The sequence below is a fragment of the Octopus bimaculoides genome, chromosome 7, assembly GCF_001194135.2.
Source record: "Octopus bimaculoides isolate UCB-OBI-ISO-001 chromosome 7, ASM119413v2, whole genome shotgun sequence".
Lineage (NCBI taxonomy): Eukaryota > Metazoa > Mollusca > Cephalopoda > Octopoda > Octopodidae > Octopus > Octopus bimaculoides.
The window spans coordinates 19,043,999-19,063,515 of record NC_068987.1 but is presented as its reverse complement, the minus strand read 5'-3'; the positions used below and the strand labels follow the sequence as shown (position 1 = coordinate 19,063,515).

The following is a 19,517-nucleotide window of genomic DNA, read 5'->3' as shown; positions in this document are numbered from 1 at the left end:
GGCCTGAAATTTTGGGGGAGGGAGCCAGTCGATTAGATCGACCACAGTACATAACTGGTACTTAATTTATCGACCCTGAAAGGATGAAAGGCAAAGTCGACCTCAGCAGAATTTGAACTCAGAATGTAAAGACAGATGAAATACCGCTAAGCATTTCACCTGCATGCTAACATTTCTGCCAGCTCACCACCTTAACCTTCTGGAAATATTTAACTTTTAATGTCATGCTGTGAAGGTGCATGGCCTAGTGGTTAGGTAGGGTATTGCACTTCCAATCTCAAGATCATGGTTTCAATTCCTGGACTGAGTATACGTGGTGTTCTTGAGCAAAGCACTTCATTTCATATTACTCCAGTCCACTCAGCTGTAAATGACATACCCTACTATGTACTGACATCCCATTTGGAGGGAACATTGTAATTTCAGTCACTTATAAGTCATGGAACTGGGTAAGCAGCCCTATACGACGGGCTTCTTTCAGTTTCCGTCTGCCATATCCACTCACAAGGCTTTGGTCGGCCCGAGGCTATAAAAGAAGACACTTGTCCAAGGTGCCACGCAGTGGAACTGAACCCAGAACCATGTGGTTGGGGAGCAAACTTCTTACCACACAGCCACTCCTGCGCCTATTCATTTTCTTATTTCCTTAATGTTTTTTCGTGTCTAATGAAAGGAAGGCGTCAAAGCTCATAATTTAAGTGGAAAAAATACATCTGTAGGATGTGATTTGAGGGCGATTCAACTGCCTATTTCTTGCAGGTGGTACAACCACCTATAACATCTCTTGTTGGCTCAAGGCCAGATACGGACAACCTTTATCGAGAAGCGGGCCGCATGTGACATGGTTCATCATCATGTGGGCCGCATTACTAAAAAAAATAGAAGGTAGTTTTTCGTTAGGCGTGCTACTCAGACTGTTCCGTGGCCCGCAGGTTGTCCAAGACAGTTTTAGACTTAGAAATCCTTGTATTGCGAACGAGTTAGTTCCCCTGATAGTTTAATGTAGATTTTCTTCTAATATTCGAATCTATGTTATGGTTTGATATATTCATCCAATTTTATAGAAAATTTCACTACTGATGTAGTTGTTATATATTCAGTTTTCACTCCGGTAAGTAACAACATAAAGATATTGATGTTAGCTTCTTTATGACTTTATCGTTGGAAAAAATTAAAGTTAGAAGTTATGATGAATCCAACCACACGGTGACACCTACAACATTCACTTCAATATGTAAACACTATTTAATTGTTCAGTGCCGTATTATTTAATTTGTACAGCATTTCTTTCTGTTTATGATCACAAAATGAAATTGGAAAATATCGTGAGCAATCGCATTAAAGAATCGGAATTATGAAGGAAAAAAAGTAGATGTGAAAAATTGCAGCGTGATTTCAAAGAAATGAGAGACGGGTGTATAAATAACGACCTCACTTCAAAAGTACGCCCCCACCCGATTTTCTTTCCCTCGTAAATTTCTTTAAAATTCTTATCTTCAAGTAACTTTTCCAGAGAGGGAGTAGGTTACCATTATCTTAATTGAATTTGGAAAATTTCTTGGCTGTATTTATAAGTGCAAGCATAGCTATGTAGTAAGAAGTTTGCTTCCCAACCAAATGATATCGGGTTCCGTCCCACTGCATGCCACCTTGGCCAAGTGTTTTCTACTATAGCTCCGGCCCGACCAAATCCTTGTGAGTCAATTTGTTAGACGGAAACAGAAAAAAGCCCATCATAAATGTACGTGTGTGTTTGTGTATCTGTCCCCATCACCGCTTCACAACCTCCAAAGCAGGCGAAGGTAAAGAATACGCACATCCTGTGTTACGTGCTAGGGTTAAGGTTACGCTGAAAATGGGTGGTGTGCGTATTCTTTACCTCCGCCAGCAAGGCATATCGAAAGAATCAGTAGCAGACTTGAAAAAGAAAAAGTACTGGGGTTGATTTGTTCGACCAAAAACCCCAGAACGGTTCCCCAGCACGGCTGCAGTCTAATGACAAAAACAAGTAAAAGATAAACTTGTCTGTGGAGCACATTATTTTAAACTTTGCCATCACACAATCGTATTCTATGACAACTGAAATGTATATCTAGAGCATTTCATTAAAAGACATGCAATTTGAAAGAAAGTTATGAGGAAATCAGGGGGTGATGTTGGGGGGAATAATTGAAACCTCCCCCACCACACACACATACACACACAAAACAATTTTCTCCGTAACCTACAACGTCTCAAATATATCTGGAAAATTTCGTAAATAAAATGTGCATTTTTTACCAAAAAAGTATTGCAGTGACCGCAAATATGGGGAGACCATAATTTCTACTGACTCTTATACATCATTATGCCTTATATTTGTTTTTGTTAAAGCTTTTAATTAAATACTTAAAAGTTACTTAAATATTTTTTTGTCGCATCATAATACATACACTTTGTATTTCAAGAAATCCAAGATGTTTTTACTGACTCAGTCGACACACTACAGCCACTCCTTTCTCCAGATACCCCAGCACCTGCAACCAGGCTTTCTTTACTCTGGTCAGGACGTCTGCTCTATTCTTCTCAGAGTGCACAAAAACCACACTCAGCCTCAGGTCAAACTTGGCAGCTAGCTAGCCCAGAATTCCTAAACGGCGTCTTATCAGCATCTCTGTGCCTCCTTTGGTTCACACCCTCCACTCGCCAGTGACCACTGATCCCACCCATCTAAGTACAGTGGCTGAATTGGTCCAGATCTTGATGGTACACAGCCCCCACCTCAAGGCCAGGTTCAGCCCCTTCAACACAGCATCCAGCTCTGCTACGTTGATGTGGTTGCAGTCGTCCTTCTTCCTGAGCCAGGCTGCATCCTCCACCAGAACACCTCCAATTTCCAGGACAACTCCTGTTGCTATGCTGCTAGCATCACACTACATGATCCCATTCTTCAATTTGGGCACGTACCAGTTTCTTCTTACTGGGTCCTCCGCAATCACTCTCTCCAAGACTTTTTGCATCATGGTAGTTGTCTTCTCGCCCATTTTGTCACTCCACCTCACTCCTTCAGCTCGCCTCTTCATGAAGCTGCATGCTGTCCGGAGCCATCTTGCAATCAGGTAGTGTCCCAGCAGCTTCCCACACACAGAAAACAGTTCTTGCCTACTTGTCTTTGTGCCCAGTTCTGGGATCTCATTCCCTCTCCGAAACACCAACGCGCTGGCCTTGTCTCTCCCTAGCTCGAGTCCAAGTGCAGCTCCTCCTTCCATCACCTCTGGTGGTTTGCCAATTAGCCCAAAACTCTTCAGGTGACTTCTGACTTCCTTTGCTCTTGTCCACCAGGATGTTGTCAGTAATAAATTGGTGGCTCTTTTCACTTTGTCCGCCTTTCCCAGGATGGTTTTGAGAATTGTTGCCATAATCTTCAGTGCTGAATTCAACCCAAATCCTAACCTGATCAGGTAGTATGTCTGACCCTTGTACCTAACTAGCTGATATTTCCACAGTCTCCTCAGCCATATGCAGCTGCAGATATGCTGACTTCAAATCGATGATTGTGGAGGTGCCTATCATCTGCCTCCACACTCTCAAGGTTTTGCTGCAAATGTCCATAGCTCACTGCCCATATGGCACAATATGTGGTTGTTCAGCTCTCGGAAATCTAATACCATCCTGACTTTATGCTTCGTCTGCTGCACCACTGCCATCACTAGTAGCACTCCACTCTCCACTTCCTCCTTCCAAGGGATCAGAATGCTTTCCTTGATTCACCGTTCCTACAACACAGCCTGGCTCATAACATCACAGTTCTATTGTTTATCATTCTTAGGTTAAATAGGATTCAAGCAGATAAGAGATGGAAAATCATTTGTATAGCCTAACTTAATTTGGTTAGAAAAATTATAAATATGGAACCCAAAATTGGTTCTACCTCTACACTTGGTCCATCACTAGAAGAGCACATCTGTCTGTTTCTCACATCAGGTATGGCTTGTGCACAACAATACAACTTTCACCCTCTCTACTTGTCAGCCCAGAGAAGTAGACTCTCTACTCTTTTTCCATCCGTCTTCTAACAGTCAACAAAAGACGAATTTAACTACCTACAAGATGCACTATAGAACTAAAATTCCTCTGTGTACAACAACTCAAGGAAGTTGTATCTTACATTGTAATGATATAATAAAAAGCCATTTCAACTAATAATATTTTCCTCTCATTTATTGGGTATATATAAATCATTACAATTTTGGTATCCCCTTGCAACATTATCGTTACAGCTTTATATATTGTAAGTTAGGTTTGCTAATCTCTTAAATAAATCCATACCTTCACCACTTGTGCAAAGTTTTCATCAACCATTTCCAGCACATTTCCATAACAAGGAATTGTTTCCTAGATTTTCTCACTTTCTTCTCACTAACAAAATTTTAAAAATTATATTGATATTTAACTATATCTTTTTTTTTCCTTTTATTTCAGGATATTACAGGGCTTGGACATTAAAAGAACTTTCCACTTCAAATATATTAATATATATATAGCAACTTTTAAAGAAAGATTTTATTCTTATTGAAATTAATTACGAACTTTATTGAATGGAAATGTGTATTATACATTTTTTCTGGAGAGATTAAGCTGGGAAAAATCTCAGCTAAGGATTTAACCACTTTCTTTGCAAGGATAGTCATACAGATGTTACTTAATAACTGGAGTTATTTCAGTGATCCTTTAATATCTAATTTCTTCTAATAAAATATTATCTTAGCTAAATTAATCCTTATGTGATTGATTAATCTTGAACTGAAATAGTCTGTCATTTTGACAAATATCACTTGGTGCTAAATATATTTATATTGTAAATTAAAATGAGAAAAGAAAGAAAAGTTACCTTAATGTTGGAAGATAAAAAAGTAATAGAGAAAGTATTGTGTGAGAATCAGATTGATGTTCTGATGAGACAGTGAAAATTTCTTATGAAAAGTCTACCCTCTGTGAGATCTATAAAAAGTCGTTCACAGAAGAAAACCAATAAGTTAATTCACACAAGATCAACATTTTATGTGTGAAAAATTTGTGCTAAAAGATTCATTAAAAATGATCTAATTTCTCACTAATATATTCACATGGAAAAAAGGCCATATTCCTGCGATATCTGTGATAAAACATTTTCTTTAAAGAGTAACTTGACTAAACACAAACGTATTCACACAGATGAAAAACCATATTGCTGTGATATTTGTGGCAAATCTTTCTCACGGAGCGATCATTTAGCTTGCCACAAACATATTCACACCGGTGGGAAATATTACCATTGTGATATTTGTGGAAAGTCATTATCTCGTAGAAGTAGTTTATCTATCCATAAACGAATTCACACAGGAGAGAAACCACATCAGTGTGATATCTGTGGTAAAACTTTTTCTAGAAATAGTGATTTATCTTCTCATAAACGTGTTCACACAGGAGAGAAAAAATACCACTGTGATATTTGTGGTAAAATGTTTTCTCATAATACTAATTTATATACCCATATACGTATTCACACAGGAGAGAAACCATATCGCTGTGATATTTGTGGTAAAACTTTTTCCAGAAGTAATATTTTATCTTGTCATAAACGTGTTCACACGGGAGAGAAACAATAACATTGTGATAACTGTATTAAATTATTCCATCAAAGAAGTAATTTTACTGAATGTCAATACCTTCACATTAAAGAGAAAGTATAACATTGTTTTATCTGTCACAAAATACATCCAACAAATATTGTTAATGATGTCATAATAATGCTTACATGGGAAAGAATTGATATTGCCAAGCTATTAGTGGGAAGTTATTTTTTCTGAGTAGTGGCTTATCCCACTGCATTATTATATAACCACAAATTTATCTACATTACACTTACCACTCAGTTATTTTTAATAAAAGTATTCTTTCAGAATAAATATGTATGTTGTCAGATGTATTTACAGAAAGAGGAAAGAATATTTTTGATGTATTTGACCACGTGGTGAGGTATGTTATACCACAACGAGGTTCTTCATTATTGTTTTGTCATTCTGTAATGAACTAATACACAAGCAACAACTGAAATTTTAAGACCTGATTGACATAGGCATGGCTGTATAGTTAAGAAGTTTACTTTGTAATTACATGGTTTCAAATTCATTCTCATGCTAACTAAAATCTTGTGAGCGGAATTGCTGGATAGAAATTGAAAGATACCTGTTGTGTATATATGTGTGAATGTGTCTCCTTGTCTTGACATTATTTGCAAACAAACAACAGTTTTTTATGAACAGTGATGTAGTTACAATCAGCAATCTTACATTGAAAAGACATGCAGCCATTGAACTGGTCATGTTCAAAGGGCCTGAGATGATATTACCTTGTTTGGAAACAGGTCAGAGGTAGTGACAGGATGAGCATCTAGCTGCAGCAAATCTGCCTTAATGCATTCCACCTGAGCTGTGCAAGCATAGAAAAGTGGATGTTCAAATGATGGCAATAATAGGACATATGTGAGAGTTTTATTATCCTAAATTTTGTGTGAACATCATGGTGTAATTTGTGAATGTTACATATAAAGATATATCACTTTTCTACTTTTTTTTTGTTGAAAATATATATCAAATTTAATCTCAATTAAATTCTTTAGTCTGTATTTGTACCAAATCTTCAGTCTGGATGCAAATCAGACAGTTATATTATTGTTTTGTTAACATTTGCAGTTTACATTTACTCCTGAAATGTTATTATTTGATACAATTAATAATGTTGCTAGCCTAATTTCATTAGTTCTTTCTTTTGTAATAATCTTGCCTGTTTGGAGAAATATTACCAAAAGGACATTTTACTGTGGACATTGAAAAATATCTCTACTGCTAGAATAGAGTAGTGTGGAAAAATATAAAATTAAAATCAAAATTTAAAAAAATCAAATGATTTTGAATTGTATTTTCTAAAGTGTGAGTTTTCATTTCCTCTGAACATTCAGCATTGGTATCTGTTATGGCAAACTGCAAAAATTCTGAAAGATAAACCAGCTTGCATTTATATAGAATTTATGTCTGTTTGGCAGACACCTTGATCAGCCTCAATTTCGTCTTGTCATTTTCCCAAACTAATGTTTTACAGTTCTATATTTAAGAGATGAGGAATTATGTAACCCTAACCATAACCCCAACCCTAACCCTAACCCTAGAGAGCTCGGAAAATTCACATGGTCAGCTCTACACAACCCGAGCACTAAATCGAGGGTTAGAGTTAGGGTTAGGGTATTAGATGATTTCTGTTTCACTCCTGTGACTGGACGTTGAGATTTAGTGCTCGGGTTGTGTGAATTTTCTGAGCCCTCTCCCCACCCACCCGTTTGCCAGCGCGCATTTTTTCCTTCATATTTATTTCATATACGGTGCACTTCAACTACTACACTATTTTTTTTTCAATTTTTCCACCGGGTGTGGATCTATATAAAAACCTGGGAATTGCTCTGTGATTTGGCCACTCTTTGCACAGTGACTAACCAAGCCACTTAAATTTAAGCACTGCAATCTTTACCTGTCTTGCTTTCTGAATATGGTGAAGTTTTACTGAGACAGTCGAATCCTAACAATAAATATGATCCAACAGTCAATCTTATTTAACATCAACACTCTTCATCACTATGTTCATTCCAAATAATTAGATGGGTGAATTGATATAGTTTCAGATGAAGATGCAGCACCATCTGAAAGACCGAGCTCTACTGGAAATTGACTTAACTCTGGTTTCACTGAAGTGAGCATGATGTCATCTTGTTGGAGGAACTGAACTCGGCAAGTTCTAGATGCTCTCATAGATGATTGTCACTTTGGCATAGTGAGAAGTCAGGCTCAATAAGCCTGTGAGTGGAAGTAGTCTAGTGAACAAGAAGCCATGGGCCCTTCACTTGAATTTCCTCGTTGTTCAACAAGGACTTGAAAAAAATTCAATCTTTAAAGTTCCATTGACTATGATTTTATATAAATCATTTCTACTAATGGTCCAGGTGTTTTTATAGTAAGTTTTTGTTGAAGGCTAGTAACCAGTCATCTGTTACATTTGGTGATCTCTATAAAGAAACAAACTACACAGCCATGTTATGATTTGAGACAACAAATCAAGCCACATGAAGCCAACAATTGGACTTCCTACTAGTACTCTAATCAGAGCACGACATATCAGTACCCTTTTCTATCATAGATATGGCAGCTATTATTTTGAAAGTACCACCATTCTGATTACACAACCCAGCACTAATTTTCACATTGCTTCAGTTTAGATCACTTCTTGGTATTTTAATTATTAGTGTACTTAAAGCTCCAGCTATACTCTTCAGCCTGATTGGATTTCCTGGTGTCACTACAAATTTGGCACCCTGTTCTTTTTCTGAAAAGACTTCTATTCCAGGAGACAAAGCAGCCAGGGATTAAGGGCAGCAAATATACCTGATTCCAATAAACAAAGCCATCTCTTTTTCAGTAGTGACAAACTATCAGGTACATGTTTCCTTGTCAATATGGGTACCGTACTGAGGCAAGCATAATTTCTGTTTCCCTTATACATTAGAAAACCTACGCCAGTTTTTCTGCAAGTGGTGATCATTCACTGATTCCAACAATCAGTGAACAGTCTCTTATTCTGGATTTAGGCCTTCATCATTCTTTTCCAAGGGTTTTCATCTTCGCTAACTTGCTGACTCCAATTTTAGGAGCTGATTTCCTTCACTATATCAGCATCTCAGTAGATGTTAAATGCAGAAGGCTTATTGATAGTATAACCAACTTCTTGGTGTGCAGTATAACTGCCTGGACACCCACAACAAGCCCTGTTATTTTGCAGTCATGATACAGCTCTGTTCTTCGTAAGTACCCAGACTTTCCTCGTCTGGTGTTTAGAAGCAATGCAGTCGAGTATAATAATGTTAACTACCACATTAACACCTGTGGCCCACTAATTGTCAAGTGACCACTAAGTCTCCTTCCAGATCGTTTAAAGGCTGCTAAACAAGAATTCCAACACATGCTACACTTCGGAATAATTCGCCCATTTAGTAACAACGGATCACTGGTCCCGAAGAAAACGACAAACGACAGACACGCCTGCGGGATAAGACAATTTAATTGTTGGAGACTTTTTCTCGTCAAAGCACATATGATCAAATGGTCTAGTCATTGCCATTTAACATCAGGGACAACATAGTTCAATATGTCTAAATTTTTTTAAGGTAGTGTTATTTGGGGGATATTTGGCTGCTACTTTATTTCATAAATATTTGCCATAAAGGCATTACAAAGAGGGGACGAACAAGGGCAGACAAACATAAAAGGGGTGAAGTAGCTGTATCGATTAAATATTTACAATTTTAAATATACAATAATAATTTGATTATATTTACAATGTTCGATTAAAGCATTGCTCAGCTCTGCCCATTCACCCCCGTTGCTAAGAGTGAGAAGAAACTCTTCTGTTACTATTGAAATGAATTAACTCCCCTTGTTACAAGAGTTCTATTATGGAAACTTGTCGAAACTTTCAAATTTGTCTCAAGAGGAAAACCCCCCGCCCCCGAGAAATCGTTTGCAAATTTGGAAATTTCATTTTCGTCAGGTCATTGACAATTCTGAAGGAGTAAAGGCTCACCATAAGGTATGGTGTTTAGCAAAAGGGAGGGGGAAAAAACACTTATACAACTTCAAGTTTAACATTTTTGTTTAAGCTCATCACGTTACATTATTAACATTATTAAATATCATAATACTACGAAGTTGTACTTTGACTTTAGAGTTCCATGTAAATCCTTTTTTTTCTTCTCCTTTGATTGTATAGTTTTGATTTCATTCAGTTTTCCGAAATCTGAAATCCTATTTCCGGTAGGAAGTTTTCGAACTTTGATAAACATTCACCGAATTTTGTATATTTAATTAAACATTCTTGTACGTACGTATTTAATAAAAAATAATTCAAAATGTATTTTCTTTATTTTTTAACTTCTGATTGTTCATTTTTAAAAAATTAGATCACTAATCAATAACTATTATGTTTCATGTAACTGGCTTTGTATCATCCTTTCTTTCACACAGTAAATGAAAACAGTTCGGAGGAAAGTTATTGTTCTCACTCCACTTCAATTTACTCTTTCGTAATGACGTATTGTAGAAGAAAAAGAATTGTGGACAAAGTGATGGATGAAGATGAAATCAAAGAAGAATCGTGTACACTGCTGGAGTTAGCCACTCAGACAATGGACGTAGATTCAGCGATTGAATGGATGGCAAAACGGAGACTCTTAAGTAACTCTGTCAACTGTGGTACGTGTGGCGAACCGTGTACACTTATCACTCTGACGAAGAAACTCGACAAGAAGATTTGGAATTGTCGCCGGCACAATTTTACCCAATCCATTCGAAAAGGGTCTTTTTTTGAAAGAAGCCGCATGTCGTTACTGGACCTTCTTCTTTTAATTAACATGTGGGTTGAGGACTACCAGCAGAAAGAAATGATGGAGCAACTCCATGTGAATAAGAACACAATAGTGGACTGGTGTAATTTTCTGCGAGAAGTAGTAGAATGGGATCTCCAGAAATCACCCACAGTACTTGGAGGTGTGGGCGAGGACGGTACACCGATTGTGGTAGAGCTGGGTGAATCGAAATTCCTAAACAGCAGATACCACAAGGGCCAATGGCGCGCTGGTCACTGGGTGTTCGGTGCGATCGAACGCCGGAGTGGTAAGTGCTGTATGGTTGAAGTCCCCAACAGAAAACAGCAAACGTTGGAGCCTATCATCCGACAATGGATCCTTCCAGGTAGCCGCATCATTGCTGATGCTTGGGTATCTTTCGATCTGCTGAAAGATATCGATTTTAGATTGTACTCGAACGACTCCGTGGTGCACGAACGGGATATCGTGAACCAAAACGATCCAAATGTACACGCACAGATTATCGAGAATACATGGATGCGAGCGAAAAGGAAATTAAAAAAACAATGCGGCACCAGTGATGCATTATTTTCTTCGTACCTCCACGAATTTTTGTGGAAAAATAAAGTGAAAAAGAAACCTTTTGGCCACTTGTTAATGGCCATAAGTAGATTGTATGCGGTTTAGTAAGTGTAATGTTTAATCAATGTAAATGGTCACATTTAATTTATGCAGTGCAATTATGTAAATAACGATTTGTAATAATGTTAAGTTAGCCTTGCATGCTGCATTCTTTCGATGTAAACAGAACTGGACATTTCTACTGGTCACACGTCAGACATACATCTCCCATGGCTGTAGTGTCAACGATAGCATCTGTGCAGTATATCGGGACTCGCTGGAAAGAACAGGAAACTCTCCTTCAAATCACATATCACTGTCTTAAAGGAAAGGGACAAATTGGACAATGTTATCCTATAAAAAAAGAAAGAAAGAAAACTAATGGGATATCAATGCTGGAATGTCATTGATGATCATGACGGCTGACCTAGGGCTAAACAACAGTTGAACCACATCTATGACAGGTCATGCAACCAAATACCAATGTCTGTCAACGACTGGATTCTCCAATACTAAATAAAGGTATCTGTCATTCTTATTTACATTATCTGTTCACAGGGTTTTAATATATATCATAGCATTACTTCAGTTTTTTAGCTTCAGGTCAGACCTATGGTGAAAGGCTTCCTAGTAGTGACTATCTTGTCTTTTTTCTCTAATGAGCCCTCTCACAATAGAGTGTAATTTAAGAGAGATTTGACTGCTATTTCTATTAGATGGAAGTTGGTTGTTATATGAAACTTCAGCGTCTACATTCTACCTGCTTAGAATAGTGGCCAAATTTTCCTTAAATCAGATCCTACTGGTCAAAGCTCTCCATCTGATGTCTGTCAACTTAAGAATGATAAAAAATTCTGGCAGGGATTGATATGACCATGGACATTAGGAACTGAATTTCTTGGGATATATGAGGGATGATTGATAACCTGGTATGGCATTTGGGTGAATATGTAGTTGGTATACTTCTAAATGAGATGTGAGGGATTGCGATATTAGGAGTTTAGTATATTCTGTCATTCTTAATCTTTTTTCTTAGTACTTTCTCTGTGGATCATCATCATCATCATCATTTGATATCCATTTTCCATTCTGACAAGGGTTGGGCTGTTTGACAAGCTGCAGAGCTGTGTCTGGATACTCTTCTTATTTCATATTGTTTGACTTTCATTATCTCTTATCTCTAACAGTTTTATATTGATATTGATAGTATACTGTCTTTTATTTCAGAGCATCAGGAATTATTTTGAAGAATTTTTTCCATCCAAGATATGTCATGGAAGTTGTTGTTTGAAGAATACAGATAAATTATGTACAAGAACACCTGTGATATTATTTGCTGATCCTTGGTTAAAAGGTAAAATACGACTTCTGAATTAGAATTTACAGTAAAAATTTAAAAAAAAGGAAAAAACATGTAGCTACAATTAAATGTCAGTCAGTCATCTTTTCAAGTTGACTAATTAGCTTCAGATGGATTTTATGTCAGCTCTTTCATATCAGTTGTTTGGAGGTGTAGAGCTATTTTAGTGTATTACTATGAAAATGTGCCCACAAGGAACAGGAAAGTAAAAATATGATAATTTTGTTTTTGTGATAAAATGGAGCATGATGGAAGAAGAATCATATGAGATAAAGCATCTTGGTGAACAATATTGAGGAGACAGGAAGGGATAAAAAATAAATCCTAATTCAGTGGCATTTTTACAACAAAAAAATAATTTAAATCAACATAAATTGCTTCACTCTGGGTCAAAGTTTTATCAATGTAAAGAATTTGGCAAAAATTTTACAAGAAACAGTCCTATATATCATCACCAACTTAACACAAAAGAAAGACCATGTCATTGTGATATCGTTGGTAGAAAGTTTTCACAAGGGAGCAGTTTACGTACATGCAAGTATTTTTACACAGGTGATAAACCTATCTACTGTAATATTTGTGGCAAAAGGTTTACTGGTAAAAGTGATGTAACTCAACACAAACATATATGAAGAGACCATAATACTGTGATATTTGTGGTAAAGCATTCTCTTGACGTAGCAAATTATATAGCCACATATGCATTCATACAAAAGAAAACTGGTTATATGAAAGCAATATCTGTGTTAAAACACACTCAAAGTGAATTTAATTTTGCCATGCACATATTCATACAAGAAAAATATCCTATCACTCTGATATCTGTGATAACACATTCCTTCCAGTTAGCCATTTATGTTGACACGTATTCATTCATACAGGAGAGAAACTGTGCCACTGTGATATATGTGATAAAACGTATGTGACAAATGGTAGTTGAACTAGTAATATGCATGTTCACTCAAAAGAAAATCTATACTGTTGTGATATCTGTGGCAAAACACTCTCTCAGGCATGTAACTTATATAACCATGAGAATTTTCACAGGAGAAAAGACATACCAATGTGATATCTGTGGTAAAAAGTTTTCTTATATGGGTGGTTTATAAATTCACAAACATATTTGTATTGGAGATATACCATACGACTGTGCTGGTGTGATACAGCAGATTATTTTAATGTAATCAATAAAAGAGAAAAAAGACTATGTTGTTGCAATATCAGTGGTAAACCATTTTCTGTCCATAGTAATTTATTTAAACACAAACTCACACAAGAAAGAAACTATACCATTTTGATTTATGTGGCAAAACATTTATCTAACCATAAATGTACTCATACAGGAGAGAAACCATTCCATCGTGATCTTTGTGATAAAATATTTTCTAAAAATAGCTTGTCTACCCACAAACATTTTCACACAGGAGAAAAAGCATATTACTGTATTACAAATTGGACAGACAGCCGAAAGTAATTTTACAGCCAATGTCAATTACAATGGCTTTCGGTGGACAATTTAGCAATTCAGTTTTCCAAATTTGATCCCTACAAAGTATTTGCATGGATTTTTAATCCCTTTTTTTCCCTATATATATATATATATATATATATATATATATATATATATATATATATAGCAGGATTCCATACCATTTCCATCTATCAGTTTCACTTATGAAGCATTAGTCATCCGAAGGCTATAGTAGAAGACACTTGCCCGTGTTACCATACAGCAGGTATAAACTCGAAACCACATAATTGTCAAGTATGTTTCCTATTCACACAGCCATACCTATACATGAAGGTATATTATGAAATAATGAAAATCATGTCCAGGTGGTATAAGGTTTCAAGTGAATAGAAATCAGAGCTAATAAAATTAGAAAGAATAAAAGATTTAAAATCATATTTGGTTTTTTGAAAAATAACAACATAAAAATACATGTGATAAATCATCTGTCAGCAGTAGTTTAACTTTCCACAAGAATCATACCATTGTAATATGTCATTTTGTGTGCAGTAGTCCATTTAAATACAAATGAACACACAGAGGGGAGAATTCATGCCACTGTGATATATGTAGCAGAATATTTTTTATGAACAGTACTTTGTCTAAACACAAACATACTCATACAGGAGAGAAACCATACCATTTTGATATCTGTGATAAACCAATTTCTAGAAGTAGTTTTTTGTATTGTCCCAAAAGTTTTCACAGAGAGAAGAAATATTATTGAGGCATGTAAAATGTTAAATGGAAGTTGTGAACAAAGAACAAAAATATTTACAACTGTCTGACACAGTATTAATGTCATATATGTTCATACATTTTATTCTTTTACTGATTATTTCAATAATAGGATTGTGGCCATACTGGAGTACTGCCTTTAAGGATTTTAGTTGATGACATTTCTACTACTTTGCCTGGTACTTATTTTACGATCTTTGGAAGGGTGAAAACAAAATTACCCATGGCATATTGGGACATAGCTTGAACATAGAAGAATGATGTCCAATATTCATTTAATATATCTCCTGCACCGTACTTTGTCACTAGCTGCTGTCTCTTTTCCTCCTTCATGAGGTTCAGCATCCTGAGATCAGCCTTTATCACTTCTTTGGTCAAGTTCCTTCCATTTGGGTTACTTGACACTTCACCCAACTGTCCTTTTCATATGCATCACATATCCATTCCTGTACATATTCTATTTTGGCTTATTTCACTTATATCTATTTTTTCACACAATATAAACTGAGTGAAAATAATGTATGCTAATATCCATGCTCATGTTTTGCTACCTGTTCAATAAAACACTTCAAACATCTGCATCATACGATTTGCCCTTCATTCTGAGATAGAAGAATCCCTTTGTTGTCAACAGAGGTTGTAACTCCCAGAACTTTTTTCACCCCATCCTTATGTTGGTTACTATGCTTCTACTGCTGATAGGTAATGGAAACTGTCAGCTACTGTCAAACCTGAACATTTAAAAGAATTCATTTCATAGGTGCTCTTACTGCTAATTATATCTATTCATTTGTTACGTAGGTGCAGGCATGGCTGTATGGTTCAGAAGTTCACTTCCTAACTACATGATTTCAGATTCAGTCTTACTGCATGGCTATAAGAGAAGACACGTTGGCAGGTATCTTCTACTGCAAACCCTGGCCTGAGTTGATCTGATAGACAGAAACACAACAAAGCTCGTATATATAAATGTGTTTGTGTCTCGTTTTGACATTGCCTGATGGCTGTAGACAAACATCAGCATTATACAAGCTGTATCCTTTGTTTCCAATCATCTGTGAAAACATGTCCAACCATGAGGAACCTTGCTTGGAAACAGGTAAAGGTTGATGACAGGAAGAACATCCAGCCAATGAATTTTGTCTATGCCATGCAAACATGAAAAAGTAAACATTAAAGCAATGATGATTATTATAATATTAATGAAGTCCTCCTCTGTTAGCCTGCCTAGAGTCCTACAGCATCTCTGATACATAACCATCTTACATTTGGTACACATGATAGAATTCCTACAGACTCCTTTTCCCTATATTAAATGTGGCCTTTCCAGGGTGCAGAACAGATTTTTTGTCAAAATTTTTGATTTTGCAAGATTCACTTTTAAACCCCTTAAACCTTATTCTCCTTTGGTTAGGATTTTTTTCTTTAATTCTCTGGCTGGTTCAGCTATGAAACGAGGTCGTCCAGATAGAGTAGTTACCATGAACAGTCGGTCTTGATCTCTTGTTATGGCTCAGAGAATAAAAATAAACAGAAGGTGATTGTGAACTGAGCCCTGATGAACATCTAGCTGTACATGTAAATTGCTCCCTAAACTTGTTGCTAACTCTCGCCTTGCTGTCAGCCCCACCCATGTACAAGGTTTGCATGGCTCTCACTACACCCAGTTTGATTTTTTATTACTCACAAGGGGCCATTCTCACTACACCCAGTTGTCTTAATGACCGTCTGACTATATAGAAAGATACTGTCAAAGGCTTTATACTAGTGTATGAACACTATGTGTAGTGTCTTCCTCTCAGATAAGAACTTCTCCTGTAGTTGTTTTACTTGGCTGAGGGCACCAGTGACACTTCTTGTCTTAACACAAACCCAAACTGCATCCCTCTAAGCTCATTCTTTTCCTAATTAGCTGTGCTATAACTCTTTCTGCCTCTTACTCAGTTCATCAATTTGATACCTATGGTTGCTTCTTTCCAGAGCCTCTTCTTTTCCCTTGTAATAGTTGATGAGGCTGCTGCTACATCTACCATTTGAGATAAATCCCCTTTTACTACCTGATTGATTATGCAAGTCACTAACTCGAGTCCTATTTCACCAGATATCAGCCTCTCAGCAGCCTATTCTTGGTGGCCTTCCCTTCCTTCATATCTCAGTAACATTTCCATCCAGAGCTGTCTCACAATTCCATCTATTTCAGGCAATCCTCTCATGTTTCTCCATTTAGCAACTCTGTAGAAGCATTTTCATGCATCATTCTTTTCAGCTTTATCCTCATTGAGGTTAAGTGCACCACTGTCGTTCTATACACATTTTTCACCAATGGCATTCTGATTTACTGGCCATGCTGCTTTGCAATCTGCATCACTTTATGTCTATGAACCAACCTCACATCATGAAACAATATATGGAAAATACACATGTACTGTGGTATAACTATATACAGTTGTATTTGAATATATTTGTATGCTGTTTTTATCACATCAGTATCATTAACATGTTACTATTAAGTGGCTATTATTTGGGAAACAATTTTTTTATCAAGAAAATTAATGAACAAAATAGGGCGTTTCCATCTGTACACTATGAAATAATTTTAGTGTACTGCAATAGCTAACACCTTGTATTTGGATAAAATATTGATTGAATAAAATATAAAAACAAATCAGAATGACAGCTGCTTTTTTTTTATATTTAAATAAAGCTGTATACTAGCAATTTATGTTTGCCGTAATAAAATTTTATTGTTCAATGTGCTATTATTGATGTTGTAACAGGTAACTGCTAATTTTTATGTCTTTACTGCTTGTACTTTTGATAATGGGCCTACTCAATCATGGCTGTCCTGGAGAGTTTAACCTTTTGCTTGTCCAAACAATTTCCATAAGTTTGTCTTAAATGTCTGTGCTTGTTTTTCAGGACTTTTGGTTAGACTTTGTTTCACATGTTGCGAGTGATATAAAGCTTTCCTTCATAGATCCCAAAATATTCTGGTGATTGAAAAAAATTGGGAATGTGTATCATATATGATGCAGGGATATCAAGGAAATATGTCCTGCGTATCACATGTAATACACAGGACAGACAAAGGGTTGAACAACATAAGGAAATTTGAAAATGGTCAACCAGACTTATGGTATATTTACTACATTACTGAAATTTTGCAGGAACAGCTAATTTTCTTAATTGTTACTATAGGAATCTGAAGTTATTCTTTAGATATTTAAACAAGGTGCAGGAGTGACTGTGTGGTAAGTAGCTTGCTTACCAACCACATGGTTCCGGGTTCATTCCCATTGCGTTGCGTGGCACCTTGGGCAAGTGTCTTCTACTATAGCCTCAGGCCGACCAAAGCCTTGTGAGTGGATTTGGTAGATGGAAACTGAAAGAAGCCCATCGTATATATGTGTGTGTATATATATATATATATATATATGTGTGTGTTTGTCCCTCCAACATCGCTTGACAATCGATGCTGGTGTGTTCACGTCCCTGTAACTTAGCGGTTCAGCAAAAGAGATCGATAGAATAAGTACTAGGCTTACAAAGAATAAGTCCTGGGGTCGATTTGCTCGACCAGGTGCTCCAGCATGGCCGCAGTCAAATGACTGAAACAAGTAAAAGAGTAGAAAAGTAAGAGGCAATAATAAAGAATGTAAAAATACCTGAAGAACACTGATTGTAAATAAAATGTAATATCATATTTTATTATCTAAGTTTTGCAAGTGGAAAGTATAACAGTATTTTCAAGTAGTGTGCAAGATATTATGAACTGGGAGAGATGATAGTTGGTGACAGGAAGAGCATCCAGCCATATAACATCTGCTTCAATGAATTTCTTTCTGACCCATGTGAGCATAGAAAAGTGGCCATTAAAATGATATAAGTTTGTGTGTGTGTGTGTTAATTTAACCCTTTAGCATTCAAATTTCTTTGTCAAGTGTATTGCCTATTTATTCACATTTGTTTTGAGTTATCTCATAGCTTTCAGATTTCAATAGTGTGTTTGTATATTTTTATAATGACATTGTAGGAGTAGGTGTGAGAGGTTGTATCTGGTCAGTTTTAACATAAAACAGAATACTTAAGCAGGACATGACCGGGTTAAATGCAAAAAGGTTTATGTTATCATAGACGAAGGAGTGGCTGTGTGGTAAGTAGCTTGCTTACCAACCACATGGTCCCGGATTCAGTCCCACTGCGTGGCACCTTGGGCAAGTGTCTTCTACTATAGCCTCGGGCCGACCAAAGCCTTGTGAGTGTATTTGGTAGACGGAAACTGAAAGAAGTCCATCGTATATATGTATATATATATATGTATGTGTGTATGTGTTTGTGTGTCTGTTCCCCAACATCGCTTGACAACCGATGCTGGTATGTTTATGTCCCCGTAACTTAGCGGTTCGGCAATAGAGACCGATAGAATAAGTACTAGTCTTCTAAAAGAATAAGTCCTGGGGTCAATTTGCTCGACTAAAGGCGGTGCTTCAGCATGGCCACAGTCAAGAGACTGAAACAAGTAAAAAGACAAAAAAAAAATACATTTACTCTTTTACTTGTTTCAGTCATTTGACTGCGGCCATGCTGGAGCACCGCTTTTGTAGTCAAGAAATTTGACCCCAGGACTTATTCTTTGTAAGCCTAGTACTTATTCTATCGGTCTCTTTTTGCCGAACCGCTAAGTTACAGGGACATAAACACACCAGCATCGGTTGTCAAGCGTTGTTGGAGGGACAAACACACACACAAATACATACATATATATATACATATACACGACAGGCTTCTTTCAGTTTCCGTCTTCCAAATCCACTCACAAGGCTTTGGTCGGCCCGAGGCTATAGTAGAAGACACTTGCCCAA

General features: G+C 36.7%; 1 protein-coding gene across 2 annotated transcripts in view; it reads left to right on the top strand.

Annotated features, from left to right (window-relative positions):
• The first annotated feature begins 985 nt into the window (after positions 1–985).
• The window catches only part of LOC106881355 (zinc finger protein 271), a 46,796-nt gene continuing 28,264 nt past the window's right edge, over positions 986–19,517 (top strand). The window contains exons 1-4 of one of the 2 annotated variants that reach the window (XM_052969308.1): positions 986–1,111; positions 4,462–9,651; positions 10,086–11,569; positions 12,275–12,401. The gene's annotated coding sequence lies outside the window, so the exon portion shown is untranslated. Of the gene's footprint in view, positions 1,112–4,461; positions 9,652–9,978; positions 11,570–12,274; positions 12,402–19,517 lie in introns of those variants that run through there. The other variant, XM_052969307.1, reaches the window with a different exon arrangement.